Source organism: Elephas maximus, chromosome 18, assembly GCF_024166365.1.
Source record: "Elephas maximus indicus isolate mEleMax1 chromosome 18, mEleMax1 primary haplotype, whole genome shotgun sequence".
In the NCBI taxonomy this organism is placed as follows: Eukaryota; Metazoa; Chordata; class Mammalia; order Proboscidea; family Elephantidae; genus Elephas; species Elephas maximus.
This window is the reverse complement of record NC_064836.1, coordinates 57,461,453-57,475,338: the sequence shown is the minus strand read 5'-3', so window position 1 is coordinate 57,475,338 and position 13,886 is coordinate 57,461,453.

Below are 13,886 nucleotides of genomic sequence, written 5' to 3'. Positions count from 1 at the left end.
TACTCAAAATTATGCCTAGACAAATGTACTTTCCCCATGTTTTGAATCTTCACAGCATTTTATGTTTACTTAGGTCTCTGATATACTCTATGCTTTTGTCGTTGTTGGTGGCCATTGAGTTGATTCTGACTCATGGTGACACCACGTGTGCAGAGTAGACCTCCTCCATAGGGTTTTCAGGGCTGTGACCTTTCAGAAGCAGATCACCAGGCCTGTCTTCAGAGGCACCTCTGGGTGGGTTCCACCACCAAACTTTTGGCCAGTAGTTGAACATTTAATTGCTTGCACCATTTTATAATAATTTTTTTTTCTTTTTTACATTGAAAGGAAGATTATACCTTGTTCACAATTGAGTCTTCCATAACACTTTCTCTGCAATGCGCTGTAGATGACAGGCCCACGAAATAGCTTTGTGTACTCTATATTTTTGGTAAAAGAATGACTTTACTATGTTTACTCTTTAAAAAAGAGAATCAGACATTTTGGAGGATAACAATCATTAATTATGGCAAAAATTATATCGCACCTACATATTTCTGTCACAAGAAGTATGTGTAAACCAATCTGATCATGCGTCCATCTTAAGTATTCAGTTCTCATTATCAACTCTGTTAGGATTGCAACTGGTCCACGCAGCTTGTAAGATACTCTCACTATGGAACAAGCTACTTGCAAGCACCTTGGCATTTGATGTAGACGGCACCATGGAAGGAACCTCTGCTTACTCTCTGAAAGCCATACCTATATCATTTTTCTGGCAAAACTTACTGGCCTTCCTCTACTGTCACGAAGAGTTTCGATTTATGTCGTTCACTATGAGGATTCAGTGAATAAGTCAATGCCAGTTCCTGCGTACTCTCTGGTACACATGAAATCATTTGTCTGCTACTGTCATTTCCTTTTCTTTTCACCTGACATTCCAAAATGACAAAAACCTTGGTGATCTCTCTCTCTCTCTCTCTCACACACACACACACAATGATGATCAAGACACATTGATCTAGATGAAGAAAAAAGAAGGGAATAAAAAAGCAAAAACATGCTGCATTGTTCAAACATTTTTAAAAAGATAGTGATCAGATTATGCTTAATAAGGCTTACTACTCATTCGATTTTCCCCAATTTTCTTTAATTTTATTCATGGTGTGATTATTTTAGCACATGGACATTTGCTGTATATGTAAACTTTGAATACAATTGTCTAAATTGAAGCTTTCTGAAACTTGTCTAAAATCATAATAGAGAACTTTTGTGATTTTCAGTGATCTTTTTAATAACGCATGACTGAAAGAAGGTGTGGTAAGGTGATTATATTATATAATATATATATATTAGCTAGTATAATACACTTCAGCTAACATCTTACGGATGTATCATACATATATTCATGCACATACTATAGCATTTACTACAAGAACTCAGTAAATAAGTTAATGCTTGTTCCTGTGTACCCTTTGGTACACATGAAGACAAATGGTCTCCATGCAGAGAAGTGTAAGAAAAAAATGAGCATTTCTAATTATACATAAACATGCAATTACTCAAAGAATTAGATGGACGTTTAAAGCCAAGTGACAGTATTGTCAGTAGATTTTCACCTTGAGGTGGTACCTTGTGGTGCCTACACAGGTCATGGTGAAATCTGGTGGCACAGTGGTTAAGAGCTTGGCTGCTAACCAAAAGGTCAGCAGTTCGAATCTACCAGCAGCTCCTTGGAAGCCCTACTGGAATTCTACTCTGTCCTATAGGGTCACTATGAGTTAGAATCAACTTGATGGCAACGGATTTGGTTTTGCGGTTTTTGACATATGTCTAACAGACAATTGTTTCTGAATCCTGGCTATATCACATAAAAAATTTGGACCCTGAACGAATTAACATCGCTCAATATCATTTTTCTTACTTTTAAAATGAAGGTAATAATAGTACTTACTTCTGTTAAAATTTAACAACTCCTCAGAAGCCTCGACAATGCTCCGAGACTTCTAGGTGTCTTATCATTAGATATACCCCTGCAAACCAACCTCATGAAGCCCTCAAGAAGGCCCCTTTTGTTTCTTAAGGACCTGACTCACTTTGAAGTAGCATGGTAGATGTTTAGCCTAAATATTTCTTTTTCCTAAGACCAGTAGCTGTAAAGTTTTGTGTATTCCACGTAACTTATTCTTGGACACTACCCTATAACCTTCAAAAAAGCAGCTATGCATTTTCTTTTATCACGAAATTGTAACCGGCATGTAAGCAAAAACCGCTGTGCGACAGTGGCAGCAGTGTTTCTAGAACTGGCTGCCGGTTTGCAAACATCTCTGTCTTTCGCTCTCTCTTAATAAATAGTTGATCTCTTTAACTGTCAAAGTCTTACTGTTTTTAAAGTTCCGGCATCAGAAGGGGGACTGGAGTTTCTTGCCCTGACGATCCGGATCCACTGGAAAAAGCAAGGATTCAGAAAGCTCTTTTCAGCTGTTTCTCCTGGACACCTTGGGGTCCTTGAGGTAAGTGAACTCTGGGGCTGAGCTCTGCCTTTTGCGTCACAGCTCCTCGTGGGTCAACTGTTTACTCTCTTTTTCTCCCGGACTTGGTCCAGCTTTGAAGTCTTTCCGCGTGGGCTGCGTCTGATACTGGGGCCTTCCCATCCCCTCCCAGTGTGTCCGGTATTTGGGGTGTTTCGCTCGGACAGGGTTTGGAATTAAGAGTCTTTTCTTTTGGACTAGGTCCAGCACGGGGGTCATTGTGACCAGTCAAAAATGACACCAAGTTTCACTGAGCAGTCTGAATTTAAAAATTTGAGCTACTCAAGATAACGGGGTTCATGAATTCTGAGAATAGGTTGCTAGGTGTTCCTCCTGCAGGTAAATCAAATGGGTTGTTCATTGTCTTAGAGAGGGGGAAAAAAAAAAAAAAATTCAGAGCTCTCCCACCTCCTCAGCAGGGACACCTACAATTACATTTGGTCCTCAGACCTGTAGTTTCTTTAAATCTCTGAACTAACTTAACTAAGGATGATTTGAAACTGTAGCAGCCTCAATACAGCTCATTATTTTTAGATAAAACTGTTTGTTTGGCAAATGAGGGGGAAACAAACAAACAAACAAACAAACATGGTACTAAACCTAAACAGCACCACTGGGAGGCTAATTTTAACTGGTATTCTGAGGTCACAAACAAATTTAATAACTCTAAAATAGCCTACTTAAAATAAAAAAAAAAAAAAAAGACTTCCTGCAGAAAGCAAATGAAAACCAGAAACACCAACAACTAAGAATTCAATCTTGTAAACAAAAAATAAAAATAAATTTGTTTTGTATTATTAAAAACATCATAACAAGTTTTCCTAATAGACTAATGTTTGACACAACTCATTTATAAAAACAAACATAAACTTAAAGGGAATACTTCAGCTAATTAGCATTTTTAACAGGCCTGAAAAGATATGAAAAAGAGAAAAATACACCCTGAGAGCTGAGGAAAGATGGTTGGGATAATAAGTTCTAATAAAAGATAAAGATATATTTAATTATAAACCAGTTAAAAGCATTCAATTTTAAAGTGTTGATCCTATTTAAAGTTGGTTAATTTCCTCATGAATAAAATGTAAAAACAAGACCAGAAAAATGAGAATAAATCTAGAATCTATAAACTCCAGGGCTGATAGCCTACAAGATAAAACAGTTTCTAAGGTTTTATGATTATTGCTAACTCCTGTTAAACTCTAGTTTTTCCAAAATTTAAATTCAAGGTAAAAAGAAGAGAGAAAATTTAAGGGAGAAGAAACAAAAAAAAATTGTTTTTACAACTCAGATAAAACCAAAGACAGAAAGACAAAAATGAGCTTTGAAATACAGGCAGGCCTGTATAAGTAGCTGAAAGACCAGATCGCTAGAAAGAGCGTTTGTCGAAGCAAAGAAGAGATGAAATACAGCTAAAGGAAGAGTTAAAACAAATAAGGAACTAAGAAAAGAGCCAGGAAAGTGGTAGGATCAGAGCCAGAAGGCAGTGGAGTGGGCTACAAATCCAAAGATAATTTAAAATTAAAATCAGGACTATATGAAAATCAGGACTCAAATTTTGACTCAGAAAATGAAAGAATTGTCTAAGACATGGAGTTAAAGGCTAATAAGGTTAACTTTTTGGCTTTAGATTGTTTATGACATTAAATTCAGGGTGACCATGTGCCATGTGATTACTACCAAAAACACAACAGTCATGGAAGTAGGAGAAAATATTTTAAGCACTTTTTAAAATGCATTGTCCCGTTCTGTTATGCCAAAATGTGGACATATCTTAAGCTTCCTTGTTGTTACTTGCACATATTTAGGGAGACATATTCATACGTTGCAGACTCTGAGTGCCAAACTATCTTGTTAGCTGCCCCTTTTTGTATTTATATGACATTTCTATACCTCGGCATCTTAGTCAGACAGCAGAAACAAGAAAATGGCTTTAAGATTTTATTAGAAATGTTAGCATTGCCTAAAAGGCAAAAGAAAAGGCAAATCGGCTGACAAATTATTAAGGAAAAGAAAAGAGCTTTGTCTTAAAATGGGTGGCTATGCCAAAATTGAGGTTCCATGAAGAAGCAGAAAGAATTGGATTTCCTGGGCTTTTTGAAACTGGTGCATATGTGGCTATTCTCTGTAACACCTGATGCCAAAATGAGGGAAAAACAAAAAACAGATAATGCTTTCTGCTTTCTTTTGTGTTGGAGGTCATTACCACTAGGACCCTAGCTCAAGCCTGACTACAGATCAGTCCCTTCAGGGCCTTAAAAACTCTATTGTATGTATTAATAATGTTGATATATTAATGTACACCTCTCTAAGCTTTTGCTTCTAAGACCTGATGGGAATTGCCGTAGTTAAGGGCTATTTATAGCAGGGCACATGGGCAACTATGACACGGGATATAACCAATAGTCTGGCCATTTGATCTAGCCACTGACAAACCTCAGATTGGCATATAAACCAAGCCCCTATGGAGACGAGACTTTTGGATAAAAATCAGTTCTGCTCCTGATAAACTTTCATTACTCATATGAATGTTCACCAGAAGGCCCCTATGCTTAAAGTAGAAGACATAACCAGCAAACAGGGTCACTGGAAGAAACTATAGTATGATGTAAACTCAAGGGGATGTTGGTTTATTCATTCCAGGATGATGCCGGCTCTCCTGTAAATGATAAACTGGCAATAGTACTGGCTTCCCTCTGTCCAGATGGGGATGAATGGGGTGATGGTAATCTCCTTATGAGCAGGGATGAACTGGTGAGGTGGTTGGAAATAAAGGCTACTCTCATACTCCCATACCTCCTACCTTCTCCCATGGTGTCTAGGGTCACAGAGACAACACTGAGGGGAATCTGGAGCCACCATGCAGGGAGCTCCATTAGGTCCAGGCTACTTGCAGACTCAATGCTGCTAAAAATAGAACTATTAAGTGAGGTCTAAACTGAAGGACAGATATGAACAGAATCTGGAGAAGTATCCTGCCACCTGACTGTTGCCTTTGTTTAATGAGAGAGTTTCACAGCCGCTCTTGGTTTGGATTGTTAAAGTCATGAGAACTATGTTCCAAACTGTTTATAAAACCATCATGGCACTCTAAGTAAAGGACATAGACACCTGGCTTTGTGACTTTGTCACCACATCTGATTTTGTTGATTGGTACTGTTTTGTTATGGACCACAGGGGAGGCTTTCATGTGCCAGGGCCTTCCTCAATAACCAGCACCCCCTGTCACCCCTGGCCTTTTTTGTTGGCCCCTGATATGACAGTGAGGGAGGCAATGAAGAGTTCTACTGCGAAGTCCCACGTTAGAATACAGATAGCAAGATAGCGTCAACTATTTCTACCAACAGAGGCCTGGAAGAATGGAAACATGGCAACAGGAATCCTCACCTGAAATGCTACAGGGGAAAGAAAGAAGCAGGGCCAGCCCACAAAGCAATATGGTTTTGGTCACCAAAACTAAAGGATTCTAGAAATAAGGGAGCAGTCCCTTATAGCTAAAAATACTCTCTAACACTCAGTGCAAAGCAAGAGTTAAAACTGTGAATAAATAAATGAATAAATAAGATATAAAAGCCTTTCAGGACTGCTTTGCTGGGAAGCCTTGAAGAGATCTTAAAGACCCTCTTCTCTAAAATGCTCTGATAACTGCCCTACCGAAGTAACTGAGCGTCAACATGGTCACAGCTGCAATAATAAAAAGGGAATAGAAAAATGAAAATGGGAGGGACCAGGCTGCTCGCACTTGATATAGTAAAGCCATGGTTCCAAATATAATTAAGGACATTTGGAAGGTGGGACCAAAAGGCTTTTGCCATTATGCTATCAGTCTTCTGAAAATTCCACTACTAAAAATCATGGTATGATTCAATATTGTAAGTCTCTAATGATATAAGGTCACTATGAGTCGGGATCAACTAGACGGCAATGGCTAAAGATGTATGCAAAAAGATATCTTTTACAGGTTCAAGACACCTTTGCTGAACCCCTTTCTAACAGATGCCCAGCTCATAAATTATATAATCGAGAGACCAGGTTTACTAAAAGAAGCACCTTCACAAACGCAACCTTGAATCTTTTTTTTTTAATTGTGCTTTAGATGAAGGTTTACAGAGCAAGTTAGTTTCTCATTAAACAATTAATACACATATTGTTTTGTAACATTGTTTGCCAACCCCACGATGTGTCAAAATTCTCCCTTTCTCGGCCTTGGATTCCCCATTACCAGCTTTCCTGTCCCCTCCTGTCTTCTCATTCTTGCCGCTCGGTTGGTGTGACCATTCAGTCTCGTTTTGTTTTATGGGCCTAATCTTTGGCTGAAGAGTCAACCTCAGGAGTGACTTCAGTATTGAGTTAAAAGGGTGTTCAGGGGCCATACTCTCGGGGTTTTTCCAGTCTCTGTCAGACTGGTAAGTCTAGTCTTTTTTTGTGAGTTAGAATCTTGTTCTACGTTTTTCTCCAGATCTTCCTGGGACCTTCTACTGTGATTCCTGTCAGAGCAGTCAGTGGTGGTAGCCGGGTACCATCTAGTTGTGCTGGACTCAGTCTAGTGGAGGCTGTAGTAGTTGTGGTACACTCTTGAATCTTGCTGAAAAGGACCACACCAAATTCTCCTCACCATTCCAAGTTGTTAAACTTCAAAGAATTGAACCAAGAATCCATATTTTTAACTTAGAAGGCCCCCATCAGAGTCTTGGTCTTGACATCTACAGGGTGATTTACAAGTAAGACTAACTACAGCAAGATAATAGTACTTAAGAATGTTATGTGTATCACCTATTTATTTATTTCACGACTAAATACTTTTTTTCATAAATTTATCATATGGCTAAGCAAACAGATCAGACTAATTGTTGAGTATATGGTAAGTCTTCACTTAGTCCCCAAACTAGGATTTCTTTGTTAGTTGTTCCTTTGACATTAGAACAATGACCATTACTATATAATATATTCATTCAAGTGGACCCCTTTTGGAATAATGCTTCTTTTAGACTCAGGGGTCGTAAAGACTAAGATTATAATATATAAAAAAAAAAGGATCATAATATAACTAAGCCCAATCAAGAATATTCATGTGTTATTTGCAATCAGACTAAGTTATATAAAATAGAGACTAGTTGATATCTAATTAACATATAAAATAGTTATTATTTTCATAACACAAGCACTGTATACTAAGATTTATTGCCCATTAAAGATACTTATCTACCTTTGTCAAATAACTGTTCAAGCCATTTCTTCCTATGGGGGTAATTGCTGGCTTAATAGTACTAAAATTGATAAAGCATCTAAAATTTGAATAGATATACAACCCAATTACAAATGTATTCTGAATTATGATATAAAACTAATCTTCTAACTATAGACTTTAATTTTAAGCCTATTTTGGCTTTAAAAGGACATTGTTTAGACTTTGGACCTTAATGGTTAAAAGAAACAAACCCATTGCGGTAGAGTCGATTCCGACTCACAGCAGTTGTATAGGACAGAGTAGAACTGCCCCACAGAGTTTCCAAGGAGCACTTGGTGAATTCAAACTACCAAGCTTTTGGTTAGCAGCCGTAGCACTTAATCAGTACACCACCAGGGTTTCCAAAACCAAACCTGTTTGTGTCAAGTTGATTCCATTAATAAGCAAACTCTTAATTGAACAAACCCTGTTTGGATGCTCAATTATAAGATCCATTCCCTATTTATCTGGTATTGGTATGTCATGCATTAGAAAAAATTATTAGGAAAAAATTGGTTCGAAATTACAGGATTCAATAAAACAATTAAAATCTGCTGTAATGAACATCTCCTAAGAATTGCAAATTTTACATGAAATAGTTTTACAAAGCAGGTTGGCTTTAAATTATATGTTAGCTTTCAAAGTGGTGTCTATGCTGTGGTAGATAATCAATGTTATATGCATACTAATGACACTTAAACTGAAGTCTATCAAGATGTTGTTGCAGCCGAAGCCCATGCTAGAACCATTGTTGATGCCATCTATTTTAAACCTAACCTTCCTTAGGAACTAATTTCTTGATTAAATAATGCGAGAACTTGGTTTTGAAAGGGAACCCAACCAATTGGCCTAAACCTCTTGGCTATTCTCTATCTTGCCTTTCACTCTGTAATGTCTGGGGTCTTAAAAGCTTATGAGCAGCTATCCGAGGTTCATCAGATGGTCTCCCTTCAACTAGAGAAACAAAAGCAATAAGGTGTTCATGACAACCCTACATGTATATCCACACATGTGCCCTATAAGATTATTGATCCAATATATTGAGACCTGAAGAAGTGATGGTGCCCAGTCATATAATAAGGTTGATCACAGATCCTAGATAAGATCATGATCAAAAGGGAGGAGACTGTTAAAATTCAAAAATTCTCCAGCAGCCTGGACAATGCTTATCATTAAATACACTTCTGCAAATTAACCTCATGAATTCCTCAAGAACGACCCTTCTTGTTTCCCAAGGACCTTACTCACTTTGAAGTAACAAATGGTAGATGTTTAGCCTCGATTTTTTTTCCCAAGACCAGTATCTCTAACGTTTTCTATGTTCCATGTGAGCTGTTCTTCTGCACTACTGTATAACTTTCAAAAACCCAGCTGTACACCCTTTTATCAAGGGATTACAAAGGACATACAGGCAAAAGCCGCTCTGCAGTCGTTGCAGAAGTTTCTTTAGAACTGGCTGCCCGTTTGCAAACATCTCTCCCTTTCACTCTTAATAAATACTTGATCTCTTTAGTTGTCAAAGTCTTACTGTTTTTAACACGTCACAAGATTGTTGTGAGGATTAGACATCAGTGTTTCAATTTAGTAAGCCTTTAATAAATGTAAGGTAGTATTATTATCATAGTAATTTTACACGAATGGAAAATAGAGAAAATATAAAGGCCTAGTTAAAACCATTGGATATATTGAATTATTTCCTTCAATAATACAAAAATATATTTTCAATTATTTCCTTCCCAGGATACCAAAAAATGAAAACTACAATACAAGAAGAAAGTTAGTTGGTAAATAGATTATGATGTTACAGTTTGGATTTCTTAGCAAAGGCAAGGTATATATTCCCACCTCACAGAAACCCACCTTGGTCAAGTGACTTGTTTTGGCCAATAAAATGTGAATTAGAATCCAGCCGGGAAACGAAAACAAAAAATACCAGTTATTTCAGAAGAGGTAATTTAATATAAATTAATGTTAATTAACTAGTTTTGTAGACAAATTAACTAGTTAAAGGACAAATGGAAACACTATTGTTCATGTTGCTACTTGCCAACAAGTCAGCTCTAACTCACGGGAACCTTATATATAAAAGAACAAAACACTGTTGCTGTGCTTGAGTTCATTGTTGTGGCTTTCGTGTCAGTCCATCTCATGGAGAGTTTCTCTTGTTTTTGCTAACTTTCTACTTTACCAAACATGATGTCCTGTTCTAAGAACTGGTCTTTTCTGATAAACTATCCGAAGTAAGTAAGTTTCTCACCATCCTCACACCTAAGGAACATTCTGGTTATATTTCTGATTTGTTCTTTTGGCAGCGCACAGTATATTGAATATTCTTAACAAACACCATAGTTCAAATGCATCGATTCTTATTTGTCTTTTTCATTATCCAGCTTTTGCATGCATAGGAGGTGATTGAAAAGAACGTGGCTTGGGTCAGGTACACCTTAATCATCATTGTGAAGATAATAGCTGTAGAAAGCAGTTACCAACACTAAGGCTGAAGGATAAAAGGGGAGATGTTAGTATCATTAAAAATAGAAGTTTTGAGGAGAAACCCCATGAATGTGGAACTAGACAACTGAGAAGTTTGGTCTGGCACCTCAGACCCTATGTAGAGGAACACTGCAAAGCTGGTATTCAGGCATTCAGTACTGGTATCTTAGGAGCTCAAGGAAGGAACTCTGCCTGAGGTGGTACATAGAATTCTTAGGAGGGAAATTTGACTAGCTGGTGCTGGTAAATTTGAGCAGACACAGTGGGGCTGGCTTTGGGAGTTTTAGAAAAACTGAAAGCTGCTATCAACGGCTCTGGCCGTTGCTGCTATTTATGCAAATGTGGAAGGAACAAATATCTCTTATTCCTTCAGATGTTCGGTTACCCTGTTCCTCCTCTCCACTTCCAGGTACTGTCAAGTTTCATCTATAGCCGGACCTACAGCTGCAAGCATATCTTCCCAGGAAAACCCTGCCTAGATTAGCCAACCTCTAGGTGACCCACAAATATAAGAATACGATCACTGTGACTTTCCAATCCATATGTAGATTACAGCCTCGAGTAAATTTCTGAATTGATCAGGATTGAACTGATGAGTCCACAAACATCATAGAGCCCTGTGAAACTCTGAGTGTTGGAATGATGTGGAGATTTGAAATTATCCATTCCAATCTTCCTAAATATTCTCCTAATCTATGATACAATTTCAAGGATCACTAAACTGGCATTCTAAAAACAACAGAAAAATTTCCTTTCTTTAATTTTGTTTTTCTTGTAGGAATTATTTCTAAAAACAATATGATATAATGAAAATAAAATTAGGCTGAACTGAATCGAGGGCAAAATGCATACCAATGACCCAATGAAAAGGGTCTTTTAAGTTTTTGAACTTGGATAAATGAAGAAATGGGTTGTCAAATTTGAGTTGATAATATTTCATCATAGGAGACATTGAAGGCTTTGAGATTTAAACAATTAGAATTGGAATTAACAGAAATTTTTCTATAATGGCATAACAAAATACACGCTTACAGTTTTCTATGAACAAAGAAAAATTCAGGACTGATACGGTGATTCCTTGATGTCATCTAGGTCATAGGCTTGTTCTCTTTTTCTCCTCCAGCATCAGAGCATGCGACCTTTATTCTCTTATTCATTTCATGCCTAGATGGTTTTCATCCCTGTTCTAAGCAGGAAGAAGGAAGAGGCAGCAAGAGACGATAGTGGCTTCTGTATGGGGGAAGAAGAAACATCTAGAAACGCCTAGAAATTTTCAGATCATATCTCATTGGACAGAGCTGTACCATATAAAGTATTTTGGATAGCACATTGCCACCCTGAAAAAGAAAGAATGGACAAGTGGATGTAATCAATTATCTGCAACATGAAATTCTGCAGGAAATCCTGTTAATTCCAATTTATTTTAGACAACTTGTATAATGAGATAGGTCAAAGATACTTGTGCCTGGGTTGAGAAGAGTACCACGCTTTAATTTTTTTTTTTTTTTATTGTGCTTTAAGCAAAGTTTACAAATCAACTCAGTCTCTCATATAAAATTTATGTACACCTTGAAATTTTTTTTATTTTTTTTTGCTATATACTCCTAATTGCTCTCCCCCTAATGAGACAGCACATTCCTTCCTTCCACTTTCTATTTTCATGTCCATTTGGCCAGCTTCTGACCCCCTCTGGTCTCTCATCTCCCCTCCAGACAGGAGATGCCACCATAGTCTCATGCGTCTACTTGATACAAGGAGCTCACTCTTTACCAGTATTATTTTCTATCCCGTAGTCCAGTCCAGTACCTGTCTGAAGAGTTGGCTTTGGGAATAGTTCCTATCTTGGGTTAATAGAAGGTTTGGGGACCATGACCACCAGGGTCCTTCTAGTCTCAGTCAGACCATTAAGTCTGGTCTTTTTACGAGAATTTGGGGTCTGCATCCCACTGCTCTCCTGCTCCCTCAGAGGTTCTGTTGTGTTCCCTGTCAGGGCTGTCATCGGTTGTAGCCAGACACGAAGTAGTTCTTCTCGTCTCAGGGTGATGTAGTCTCTGATTTATGTGGTCCTTTTTTTTTTTTTCTGTCTCTTGGGCTCATAATTACCTTGTTTCTTTGGCATTCTTCATTCTCCTTTGCTCCAGGTAGGTTGAGACCCATTGATGCATCTTAGATGGCTGCTTGCCAGCATTTAAGACCCCAGAAGCCACTCTCCAAAGTGGCATGCAGAATGTTTTCTTAATAGATTTTATTGTGCCAATTGACTTAGATGTCTCCAGAAACCTTGGTCCCTAAATCCCACCCCTGCTACACTGGCCTTCGAAGCATTCAGTTTATTCAGGAAAATTCTTTGCTTTTAATTTTTTCCTGTTGTACTAACATCGCCTGTATTGTGTGTTGTCTTTCCCTTTACCTAAAATAATTCTTATCTAGTATCTAATAAACCTCTTTCCCTGCTTCCCTGCCTCCCTCCCCACTCTCATAACCATCAAAGAATATTTTCTTCTCTGTTTAAACTATTTTTCCAGTTATTATAATAGTGTTCTTATACAATATTTGTCCTTTTGCAACAGCCTAATTTCACTCAGCATGATGACTTCCAGGTTCCTCCATGTTTTGAAATGTTTTACAGATTCATCGCTGTTCTTTATCGAAGCGTAGTATTCCATTGTGTGAATATAACATAATTTATTTATCTATTCATCCATTTATGGGCACCTTGGTTGCTTCCATCTTTCTGCTATTGTTAACAGTGCTGCAATGGGCACTGTGTGCATGTATCTGTTTGTGTAAAAGCTCTTAATTCTCTAAGATATATTCCAAGGAGTGGGATTACTGGATCTTATGGTAATTCTATTTCTAACTTTTTAAGGAAGTGCCAAATCGATTTCCAAATGGTTGTACCATTTTACATTTCCACCAGCAGTGTATGAGTTTAGTGCTGTCATTATGATGGCTTTTTTTTGTGTGTTGTTGATACACTTAATTTTTTTGTGCTGAATAGTTTATCTTTAAATATTTTCTTTTCCTCTTATTTGTTGTTGTTGATTTTGTTTCTGCTGAGTCTATTTTTTCTTGTATTTTATTTTGATGAATAAGATAGTCTCCTTTGTAGTTACCTTAATATTTGCCCTTATTTTTCTAAGCTTAAACCTAACTTTTATTTCTTTATATTGCCTTGTCTTCTTCTCCATATGAAAGATTTATGACTACCTTTCTTATTCCCTTTTTATTTTAATGTTGTCTTCTTTTACATAATAACATTGCTGTTACCCTGTTTTGATTTATCGTGATTTATTTTGGTGACTTTCTTGTCTGTGTTGACATCTGATAGCTCTGCCCAGTGTCCTAATCTTGGGTCGATACCTGATATTATTGATCTTCTAACCAAAGAACTCCCTTTATTATTTCTTGTAGTTTTGGTTTGGTTTTTATGAATTCCATGAACTTCTGTTTATCTGGAAATGTCCTAATTTCACTATGCAATTGGGAGATAGTTTTGCTGGATGTATGATTCTTGGCTGGCAATTTTTTTCCTGCAATGCTTTATATAAGTCATCCCATTACCTTCTTGCCTGCATGGTCTGCTGAGTAGTCTGAGCTTATTCTTATTGACCCTCCTTTGTAGGTGACTTTTTATTTATCCCTAGCTGCTCTTAAAA